Raw genomic sequence first — 12,029 nt, 5'->3', positions numbered from 1 at the left:
GCTTAGCCGGCACACCTAACATAGCTGACGTTATCTATGCGTACGCCATGCCAGCATCCGAAGACCTCAATTTGCTGCCGCACCTGATCTCTCACGAGTAGCCACCGCCTGTAGCTTCCAGAACACCAATCAACAAAAGCTTTTTTTTTTATCCCCAAACTACCCCCACTCTTTTTATCCATTACAACTTCAACAGGAGCCCGTTCTGATACCATTTATAAGTTATAACAATACAAAATTTCACCCAAAATAGCTAGACAAAAAATATTATTTAGGTTCTTTGACTCCGTATGAGTATCCAAGATCTACCTAGTGAATAATCGATGTGGGACTAAACATGCTCGTATGAGCTCTCGCAACCGGCCTTAATGTCATTCACATGATTAACGAGCCCACCACCGCCACCATCGCTTACAGAAGGCTAGCCGCAGTGGGAGCGCAACCAACCAGCCACCGTTGAGATCAACTCCATCTACGAAGGAATCGACTTCTACGCGACCCGGGCTCAATTCAAGGAGTCGAACATGAACCTATTCTGGCGATGCATGGAGCCGGTGGAGAAGGACCTTTCGAACTCCAAGATCGGAAAGGCCAGGTGCACGAAGTGGTGCTGGTTGGGGCCCTTGGGGGATCCACGCAAAGCCAGCCCAACTTTTAAGCAACTTAGGCGGTCGCCTAAGGCTCTGGCCCAAAGAAGGCCCACCGTAGGAAATACCTCAAAAACGAAATGGAAAGAAAAAGGCCTTTTAGTAAGTTCACCTTAGGCCGGCTCACTATAGAAAATGCCTCAAAAACAAAACGGTCTTAGGCTTTTGGAGGGCCAAAAAGCACTTTCTGGCCCTCCAAAAGTACTTGTAGATAAAAAATGGTGTTTGGTAAAATTTTCGAATTCATGGGATCCTGCAGCTTCCTTAGCGACGTAACCCGATCTCCAGACAGTAAGATCCGTTATCGCTTCGCTTCGCCTGCTCTACTTCTCATCGTATTCCGTATAGCCGTACTTCCCTGACAGACTTGACCAGCTCAAGCCTCCCGGCGAAAGACAAAGTACGAGCCTTCCAACTCTCAAGTCTGGATCTGACTTTATCAACCAGCAATGCCTCTCCTATTTTGAAAACGAACAAAAGAAAGAAAAAACAGGAAAGGCCATTGGAAGGATGCGAGCGGGAAGATCCATCTCAGACAGAGCAGACGGGGAAAGAGATAGTCATAACCAAACTTCATATCTCGAACCAAGCCCGAGGAGACTGCTTGAGACCATATATCGCCTTTTTTTTTCACCTGCAAACTTTCCCTTCCTGCGCGCTTCGATCCATTTCCCGATCCGATTCATCCGATAACGTACCTATATGAGTGGGATGGATGGTAAATCATTTGCAGTCTTTTTCGGCAGGACCTAGACACGGAGGTTCAGGCGCAGCAGAAATTTTTGAATATCGGGATTGGCGGATTTTTTTTCATGGAAATACGCTCTCTATCCCCTATTTTTTGAGGTCGCCATGAACCGCTTTTTAGTATTCGTGTTCGCCTTCTTTCTTCCTTCCCTTCCACACGGAAGGATCATGGGGTTCTCCCAACATAAATATCCAGGGCCCGTTCTCTGACCAATTAGCTACCTACCATCCAGAAGCGACGAAAGGAAGGAGCTGCTGCAGCGCCGCACCCCCTCTCCCCCACCGCTGCACCCCCTCCCTCTTCCCCGCCGCCGTAGTGCCGCACCCCCTCTAGCGCTATCGGCCATGCGGGAGGAGAACCCTTTCTAGGGGGCCAGCCGCGGCTGCCGAGACTGCCACAGGCGCCGCCGGCCATGGCCCGGTCCCTTTCCGGCGCCGCCGACCGCACGGGAGGAGAAGAACGGAGAAGGGGGGAGAGGAAGGAAGGAGAAGAAGAGAAGAAAAAAAGAAAAGAAAAAGAAAAGGAAAAAAAGAAGAAAAGAAAAGAAAAGAAAAGAAAAGAAAAGAATAAATAAATAAATAAATAAAATAAATAAATGCATAAATAAATATTTATATAAATGAATGAATGAATAAATAAATACATTTCAATGAATAAATATTTATATCATAATACATTAATATGTTATTTTAAATAATTTAATATTATGTTATATTATGAGAAATTAATTAATACTAATAATTATAATATTTTATATCTTTATTATTGTATTATACTATAAATATAATATATATTACATTATATCATAATACATTAATATGTTATGTTAAATAATTTAATATTATATTATATTATAGAAAATTAATTTACTCTAATAATTATATTACCATTATGCTATGCTATGCAATGTTATATTACTATATTATAATAATAATATTTTATATTACAGTAATATTATACTATATCGTATATTATGTATTAATATATGTTACAATTTATTATGCTCTATTGTATAAAACTATGCAATGTCTTTTATGGTAATTTTGTCATATAAAAGTACTTTCTCAGTTTGTTTACCAACCATATGTTAAAGTGCCACAGCAATTTAAAAATATAGTTACTAAACAGCAAACAGCAGCTCTACTTCAAACAGCTCTATTTTCAATAGCTCTATTTCCAACAGCTCTAGTGTCCACAGCTCCCCCAAACAGGGCCTTAGGCCCCAAACACATTGGGCCGCTTCTGATCCACGAGAATTTCCGTAGTCCAGCAGCAGGACTTTTTTTTTTTTTGCTAAACAAAAAGGGGTAGGGGGGAGGAAGGGACAAGCCCACCCCCGCGTAGCAGCCCCCAACTGGGCCCCCACCCCGCCAGGAGAATGTTCGATGCGGGCAGAAATGGCCGTGTGTTGGGCACCCCGATCGGTTTTACTCATACCCTCCCCACCCGTGGGCCCGGCTCAGCTACTCCTCTGAGCTCTGGCTCGAGTCCCACGTGTGAGTACGTCACACCCGGCACCACCCCGGTGGTGGGGACCAAGTGTCGGTCATGCACTTCCCACACCAAGGGTTTCCTTCTTAGCTTCTTGGCGTTGGCCAAATCAAGGTGTGCCGCCTTGACCGAATGTAGATAGCGCCAGCCAAAGGGAAATTCGGCACTTTGCTCCTCCAAACTCTAAGTATGCTCGGCTATGGATGGAGTCTTGCACTCCTCTTCGGAATCTAAAGCTTTGTTGGCCGATGAAGACAACTCATATGAGAATGCAGAGGCATCAAAGGCAACTTTGATTTAAAGTGAAAAGGAAATACAAATATCTAAGGAGGGTTTGATGGTTCCCTGCCTTAGCCAATTCCAAGGGGGGTTGATGTACCCTGCCTTGGCCCAAGTCCCTTAGGACCGAAATTAGGCAATATGCCTACCCAAGCCTAATGGCCGAATGCATTTTACAAGTGGCTAACTAAACAATGTCCAAAAGTCCCTCCCCCTACTCAATTCGGATCTATTTGTAGACCCCCTACAATGGCATGCATTTGCTTCCTTTTGGCTGGCTGTTAGTATGTTGTGGCAACTCCTTTGGAACTTCCATTGCATAGCTTGCTGTCTTGGTTTGGTTGCCATTTGGTTGCTGCCTTTGGTTTGGCTGCTTGCTTGTCTTGGCGGTGGTTGCTGGCGGTTTCTTGCTGTTGTTGGCATTGGCTTGCAGTTATGGCTGTCGGTGGTTTCTTGCTGTTGGCCAAGCTCTGGCTACTGCAGAGGCCTTGGTTTGGCTGGAGTTGGCTGTTGGCACTCTTCTGTGCTTGCCTCTGCAGAGGGTTGATCTTGCTGTTATGGCCCGGCGCACTGGCTTTGCCCGTGCCGCGCGCGGTCTGGTGGGCTGCGCGTTGGCATGGGCAAGCCAGGCGCTGCTCTTGTTTTCCTTCGCCTGACCTCTTGGTTTGTGGTTTGATCCTTTGGTTGCTTTGGCTCTGTCGGCCTGGCCGCTAGGTGCCTGGGCGCTGGGCGTCTGGTCGCTGGGCGTCTGGTCGCTGGGCGCCTGGCCGCTGGCCGGTTGCTGAGTGTTGGCTCCCATGCGCGCATGGGCTCGGTCGGTTGGTGGTTGGCGCGCTTGGGCGGTTGCCTTCTGTGGCGCATGGCATGCGCTGGCCCTGGATGCCACGCGCCTGCGCGTGCCGTTGGTTGCCTCCCGTTGCTTCTGGCGCGTGCGCGCGCCGGTCTTGGGTGCCAAGGGCCCGCGCGCGCTGGCGGTTGCCGGCCGTTGCTCCTGGCCTATGCGCGCGTTGGTCTTTGGCGCCATGGGCCCGTGCGCACGGCGCCCCTTTGGCGTGCATCGGCGGTTGCCGCCCGTTGGTTGCCCCTTGCCCGCGCGTCTGCTGTGCTTTGGCGCGCGTGGCCCGTTGCTGTCCGTTGGCTGTCTTTGGCTTGCGCGTGCCTTGGCTTGTGCTGGGCTTGCCTTGGCCGCGCCTGTGCCTGTCCGGTTATCGGTGGCCTGTTGGTGTGCGCGCGCAATGGTTTGGACCGAAAGCATCCATTCCTTGCGCGCGGCTGGAAATTTGGCTTGGCCCTTCCGGCCAATCAGTTTGCCTTGCGCTTGGTCCTTGTGGCCTGTTGGTTGTCTCGGTTGCAGTGGCGCCCCAGCCGAAGGTCTGTGGCCTTGGGCGCGCCTCTGCTGTGCCCTGTCGGTGTTGCCAATGGCCCAGCCTTTGCTTGCCAAGGCTGGCTGAACCTCGGTTGTGCCCCAAGGAATGATAGAAGGCCACTAGGCGGACATGAGCCTTGCTCTTGCTCCGCCTTGGCCTTCATGATTTGGCTGATTTGGTGAGGTGAATTAGAGGGAACCTCACCATTCCCCCCTTCTTGAAGAACACCCTTGTCCTCAAGGGTGGTGGTTTGATAATCCTCCATCTTAAAAAGTGGACTCCCTTCTTTTCTTGATAATGCATCAGCCACTTTGTTGTCCTTTCCCGGTTGATAAACAATATTGTACTCAAATCCCAATAGTTTCACCAAGAATTTCTGCTGTTCGAGCGTCGTTATCTTTTGTTCTAAAAGATGGCGAATAGCCTGCTGATCAGTCACAATTGTGAATCTCTGCCCCAATAGGTATGGTCTCCAGATTTTGATTGCATGAACCATAGCCATTAATTCTCGGGCATAAGTGCTGTTGGCCTTCTTCTGTGGCCCTAATGCTTTTGACATGAATGCAATTGGCCTTCTGTCTTGAACTAGCACTGCACCAATTCCGTCCCCACTTGCATCTGTATATACTTCAAAGGGTATGCTGAAATTAGGTAAAGCAAGGACCGGCATTTGGGTCATCATTCTCTTCAAGTCTTCGAAAGCTTTTCTTGCCTCATCCGTCCAAGTGAATTCTCCCTTTTTCAGCATATTTGTCAGGGGCTTAGCAATCAATCCATAATTCTTGACAAACCTTCTATGGTAGCCGGTCAATCCAAGGAACCCTCTCATTGCTGTGATACTTTGGGGAAGTGGCCAATCTACCATGGCCTCAATTTTCTTTTGATCCACCTTGACTCCTTCTCCCGAAATGATATGGCCTAAATACTCCAATTCACGTTGCATGAATGCACACTTGGATGCTTTGATGTAGAATTGATGTTCTTCTAGGATCCTTAGGACAAGATCCAATTGTTCCAAGTGCTCTTCTACTGTCTTAGAATAAATTAGAATGTCATCAAAAAACACAATCACAAACCTTCTTAGGTAGGCCCGGAATATGTCGTTCATGGCCGCTTGAAAAGTTGATGGTGCATTACACAAACCGAAGGGTATGACTAGATATTCATAGTGGCCCGAATGTGTTCTAAATGCGGTCTTGTGAATGTCTTTATTCTTCATTCTGATTTGATGATATCCGGCTCTCAAATCTAGCCGAGTAAAAACTGTGGCACCATGAAGTTCATCCAACATTTCATCCACTGTCGGGATTGGAAATCTGTCTTTGATTGTTGCTTCATTAAGGGCTTTATAATCAGTACAAAATCTCCATGTGTTATCCTTTTTTCTGACCAAGAGAACGGTGATGAAAAGGGACTAGAACTCCTTCTAATTAACCCTTGTTTAAGCATGTCATCAACCTGCTTCTCTATTTCTCCCTTTTGGAAGTGGGCATATCTATATGGTGGGACATTCACGGCTTTGGATTCTTCCTTAAGGCGGATAGGATGGTCATACAATCTTTGTGGGGGCATGGTTTTTGGTACTTCAAGGATCTTCATGTGTCTTTCTAATAATTGCCTAACCGAACTAGGGACTCCTTCAAATTCATCTTTCATGGGATTTGGTTCGGTTTGGCCTTGAGTAGATAATAGAATGGCTACACATAGGGCACCTCCCTTGCAAAGTTTTTCTAAGGTATAAGCCTCACAAGGTTTAACTTCATTATTTCCTATGGCAATCCACTTCTTCTTTTGACTACCTATTTTGAATTCCATTGTCATTGAGCCAAAATCCGTGATTACCTTTCCCACTTGTCGTAACCATGCATTTCCAAGAACTATGTCAAGTCCTACTAATTGAATCACATGTAAATCAGCCTTGATTCTTACCCCTTGGATGTTCATCTTTACTTCTTGTATGACTTCCTTGCATGTGAGCTTTTCACCATTGGCCACCTTAACTTCAAACGGCTGAATGTTCATAGGATGCAATCCCAATTTAGGCACAATTGCTGCATTGATGAAGTTGTGTGATGACCCGCTGTCAACCAACAAGAAAACTTCATTTCGGCCGACCCATGCAAGTAGTCTCATGGTGCTGGGTTTTGGCACCCCTGTTAGTGCATTCAATGAAAGTTCTGCATTACTGTCATCCGCCTGCACATGCATTTGCTGATTTTGGGTTTGCTCCTCATCATGTTCACTTGAATGATTATTTTCTGCATCTCCAAATTCTGCATCTTGAACTTCAATTAGGAACGATTGCCCTGATTTGCACTTGTGATCTCGACCCCATTTCTCCCCACACTTGAAACACAAGCCTTTCTTGATGAAATCTTGGACTTCCTCCCTTGTCAGCCGCTTCACTTGTGGCTGGTTCTTTGGGTTGCTGCCGACTGCATCCTTGCCCTTCCAAGAAATTTTGGTTGGCATGGCTTTGGCTTCACGGTTGATGGTCTCTTTGATCATTCTTCTCTCGGACTGAAAACCATCATCCAGAATTTCTGCCATCCGCATGGCCTCTTGCATGGAGTTGGGTTGCTTTAACTTGATCTCCTTGGCAAGCCAAGGCTTCAAGCCATCAATGAATGTTCCCATCAAAGCCTCCTCCGACCAACCTGTCACCAAAGTTTGTAGGCGGCGAAATTCTTCAACATAGGGCCGCACTCTTCCTTCTTGCTTGATTTTCGCCAATTGTCCATGATAGTTCACAATAGGGGAAGGCCCCCATTGAATCATAAACTCCTTCACAAATGCAGTCCATCCCAATCTCCTTCCTTCTTTTTCATAAATGGATCTCAACCATCTCCACCATTTACTTGCTTTGTCTTCAAGATGAAAACTAGCAAGGGTTACTTTCTCCTTATGTGGAACTTCATAAACATAGAAGTATTGTTCCACCTTATCCATCCATTCAAAAGGATCTCCCCCACTGAATTTAGGGAATTCTATCCTTGGCTTCCTAACCTCTCTTCTAGGCTCTCCCTCATCTTCTTCAACTTCACCATGATGGGGCATTCTTACCCTCTCCTCTCTTCTTCTTCCTCTCGGTCTAGTGGCAATCCGGGGCTCCTCTTCGGACTCCCTCACACTAAAGGCTTCCTCATACTCTACTCCTCTTCCAAACCGATCCACACACACCCCAAATCCTTCCACTCGACTCCCTCTTCTTATTCTTTCACTCCTTCCTTCCCTAATCCGGCATCCACTATGGTTACTTGCCAATTCTTCCTCACTTCCCCTTTCTTGGTCCTGCTCATTAGCATGCGGCCAAGACTCCTTGTTTGTATTTTTTTCTCCACTTGAAACTCTCCTTTCCAACCTCTCCAAACTTTGATTGGTATCCCTTCTCATTTCAGCCATGGAATGGGAGAGTTCTTCCAAGGCTTTGGATACTCAGTTGGACTGAATTTCAAGGGCGTCAAGCCTTTGGTTACCCTCGGAATCCATGAAAAATTTTTTTTAGTAGATTCAGAACAATCCTTCAAAGGTATTCAAAGGGCAAAACTACTTCTGAATGGTCAACACCCACAAGGTTCCCTCACGTAACTCTTCCCTCTTTTACCACTCGAAAATGGCAATTTGAAGAAGGTTGATTGACTTACTTGTAGGGGACTTCAGATAAATGGCGCTACCTTCAAGATGTTCTTCTTGAAGAAGATATCTCAATGAAAGCACCAAATTGGTGGGGACCAAGTGTCGGTCATGCACTTCCCACACCAAGGGTTCCCTCTTAGCTTCTTGGCGTTGGCCAAATCAAGGTGTGCCGCCTTGACCGAATGTAGATAGCGCCAGCCAAAGGGAAATTCGGCACTTTGCTCCTCCAAACTCCAAGTATGCTCGGCTATGGATGGAGTTTTGCACTCCTCTTCGGAATCTAAAGCTTTGTTGGCCGATGAAGACAACTCATATGAGAATGCACAGGCATCAAAGGCAACTTTGATACAAAGTGAAAAGGAAATACAAATATCTAAGGAGGGTTTGATGGTTCCCTGCCTTAGCCAATTCCAAGGGGGGTTGATGTACCCTGCCTTGGCCCAAGTCCCTTAGGACCGAAATTAGGCAATATGCCTACCCAAGCCTAATGGCCGAATGCACTTTACAAGTGGCTAACTAAACAATGTCCAAAAGTCCCTCCCCCTACTCAATTCGGATCTATTTGTAGACCCCCTACAATGGCATGCATTGGCTTCCTTTTGGCTGGCTGTTAGTATGTTGTGGCAACTCCTTTGGAACTTCCATTGCATAGCTTGCTGTCTTGGTTCGGTTGCCATTTGGTTGCTGCCTTTGGTTTGGCTGCTTGCTTGTCTTGGCGGTGGTTACTGGCGGTTTCTTGCTGTTGTTGGCAATGGCCTGCAGTTATGGCTGTCGGTGGTTTCTTGCTGTTGGCCAAGCTCTGGCTACTGCAGAGGCCTTGGTTTGGCTGGAGTTGGCTGTTGGCACTCTTCTGTGCTTGCCTCTGCAGAGGGTTGATCTTGCTGTTATGGCCCGGCGCACTGGCTTTGCCCGTGCCGCGCGCGGTCTGGTGGGCTGCGCATTGGCATGGGCAAGCCAGGCGCTGCTCTTGTTTTCCTTCGCCTGACCTCTTGGTCTGTGGTTTGATCCTTTGGTTGCTTTGGCTCTGTCGGCCTGGCCGCTAGGCGCCTGGGCGCTGGGCGTCTGGTCGCTGGGCGTCTGGTCGCTGGGCGCCTGGCCGCTGGCCGGTTGCTGAGTGTTGGCTCCCGCGCGTGCATGGGCTCGGTCGGTTGGTGGTTGGCGCGCTCGGGCGGTTGCCTTCTGTGGCGCATGGCATGCGCGCGCGCTGGCCCTGGATGCCACGCGCCTGCGCGTGCCGTCGGTTGCCTCCCGTTGCTTCTGGCGCGTGCGCGCGCCGGTCTTGGGCGCCAAGGGCCCGCGCGCGCTGGCGGTTGCCGGCCGTTGCTCCTGGCCTGTGCGCGCGTTGGTCTTTGGCGCCATGGGCCCGTGCGCACGGCGCCCCTTTGGCGCCATGGGCCCGTGCGCACGGCGCCCCTTTGGCGTGCATCGGCGGTTGCCGCCCGTTGGTTGCCCCTTGCCCGTGCGTCTGCTGTGCTTTGGCGCGCGTGGCCCGTTACTGTCCGTTGGCTGTCTTTGGCTTGCGCGTGCCTTGGCTTGTGCTGGGCTTGCCTTGGCCGCGCCTGTGCCTGTCCGGTTATCGGTGGCCTGTTGGTGTGCGCGCGCAATGGTTTGGACCGAAAGCATCCATTCCTTGCGCGCGGCTGAAAATTTGGCTTGGCCCTCCCGGCCAATCGGTTTGCCTTGCGCTTGGTCCTTGTGGCCTGTTGGTTGTCTCGGTTGCAGTGGCGCCCCAGCCGAAGGTCTGCGGCCTTGGGCGCGCCTCTGCTGTGCCCTGTCGGTGTTGCCAATGGCCCAGCCTTTGCTTGCCAAGGCTGGCCGAACCTCGGTTGTGCCCCAAGGAATGATAGAAGGCCACTAGGCGGAATGAGCCTTGCTCTTGCTCCGCCTTGGCCTTCATGATTTGGCTAATTTGGTGAGGTGAATTAGAGGGAACCTCACCACCCGGCTACTAGCGGTTCAAGAGCGGTCCTACACCACAAGTCCAAGCAGTGGCCAGAGTAGTAAGCTCCGGTCCACAATTTAATCGTCGCCGCAGTGATTCGAACTTGGAACCTTGTGGTTAGAATTGCTGCCCAGTACCACTAGGCTACCACCTTGGTGGCAGCAGCAGGACTTCTCCAGCGAGAAAGAGCTCTGCAAGAGCATCAATCCCGACGAGGCCGTGGCCTACGGAGCGGCGGTCCAGGCCGCAATTCTAAACGGGGAGGCCAACGAGAAGGTGCAGGACCTGCTCCTCCTCGCCGTCACCCCGCTTAGCCTCGGTATCGAGACCGCCGGCGTGGTGATGATCCCGTCCTCATCCCGAGGAACACCACCATCCCCACCAAGAAGGAGCAGATCTTCTCCACCTAATCGGACAACCAGCTCGGCATCCTCATCCAGGTCTACGAGGGCGAGCGGGCGAGGACTCGAGACAACAACTTGCTCGGCAAATTCGAGCTCACCAGAATTCCTCCGGCTCCGAGGGGTGTGCCGCAGATCAATGTCTGCTTCGACATCACGCCAATGGCATCCTGAACGTGTCGGCCAAGGATAAGACTGCCGGAGTGAAGAACAAGATCACGATCACCAATGACAAGGGGAGGCTGAGCAAGGAGGAGATAGAGAAGATGGTGAAGGACGCGGAGGATGAGGAGATTAAGAGGAAGGTGGAGGCGAAGAATGCCTTGGAGAACTCCGCCCACAATATGAGGAATAGGGTGAGGGATGACAAGATAAAGGCCACGTTGTCCGAGGGGGAAAGGCAGAAGATAGAGAAGGTGGTGGACGAGACGATTACATGGTTGGAGGGGAATCAGCTGGCGGAGGCGGACGAGTTGGAGCACGAGCTTGAGCAATTGGAGGAGGTCTGCAACCCGATCGTAGCCAGGATGTATCAGGAGGGTGGTGGAGTGATGCGGCGGCGGGGGCGGGCGTGGGGGGGAGTGGGGACGCGATGGGGAAGGAAAAGGGTGCGCTAGATTGGGTGAGGGCACGGCTGAATTGGGTGTGGGCTTGGCTAGCTTGGGTGAGGAGAAAAAATGAAAAAATGTTCTATCTTCATTAGAACTCTCCAATGATGGTGTGAGAATTGGGAAAGGATATGTTGGCGTGAGAATGAGGAAGGAGTCCTACCCTACTAAAACTCTCAAATAAGAAGGCATGAGAAGGGATGAAGGAGTCTCATATGTGCTGAATTTGGCCTCCTGCATTGACGCCTTCGTAGAGTCCCAACTACAGTGGACTTGGGTCGCTGTGCTGGCGCCCCTGGAGGGTCTCAACCTGAATAAAACTGGGTTGTTGGCTGCCGCACTGAAGAGTCCCCATTGGGCTGAAACTCCGCTGCTGCATTAGCGCACTTGGGTTGCTATATTGACGCCTTTGGAAAGCCCCAAGTGCCGTTTAACCCAGCTGCTGGTTGGCGCCCCTTGAAATGTCCTCGTAGCCCGGATGTATCAGGAGAGTGGTGGAGCACGGCGGGGGCCAGGATGAACGGTGGCCGATATGGAAACAATGGCGGCTCTACTAGAACAGGGGCTGGGCCCAAGATAGAGGAGGTGGACTGATGAGTTTGTTTGTATGGATCCATGGGTTTGAAAGTCCAAGATAGAGAAGGTGGAATGTTGAGTTTTGTTTGGATCCATGGGTTTGGGCCTTACGGTGTTTGGCTCCTTTCCTTTTTCTTTTTTTTTTAACTTTTCTGCACCATGGTCGAGAGAATAAAGGTGTATCCGTATGGTTATTTCCTGACAATACCTGTCCGGAGAACGCTTCTACTTTAAAAGAATATCTTATTTATTTATTTATTTTCACTTTCTATGGACTGTAATAATTTCAGAATATAATATTTCCATCCCTAAATTGTGTTAATCAAAAATAGTG

The 12,029-nt window shown here is 49.5% G+C and overlaps 1 pseudogene; it reads left to right on the top strand.

Annotated features, from left to right (window-relative positions):
• Window positions 1-290: 290 nt before the first annotated feature.
• On the top strand, window positions 291-11,756 carry LOC103707468 (annotated as a pseudogene).
• Window positions 11,757-12,029: the final 273 nt, after the last annotated feature.

The sequence above is a fragment of the Phoenix dactylifera genome, chromosome 1, assembly GCF_009389715.1.
Source record: "Phoenix dactylifera cultivar Barhee BC4 chromosome 1, palm_55x_up_171113_PBpolish2nd_filt_p, whole genome shotgun sequence".
Lineage (NCBI taxonomy): Eukaryota > Viridiplantae > Streptophyta > Magnoliopsida > Arecales > Arecaceae > Phoenix > Phoenix dactylifera.
This window is presented reverse-complemented; position numbering and strand designations above follow the sequence as displayed.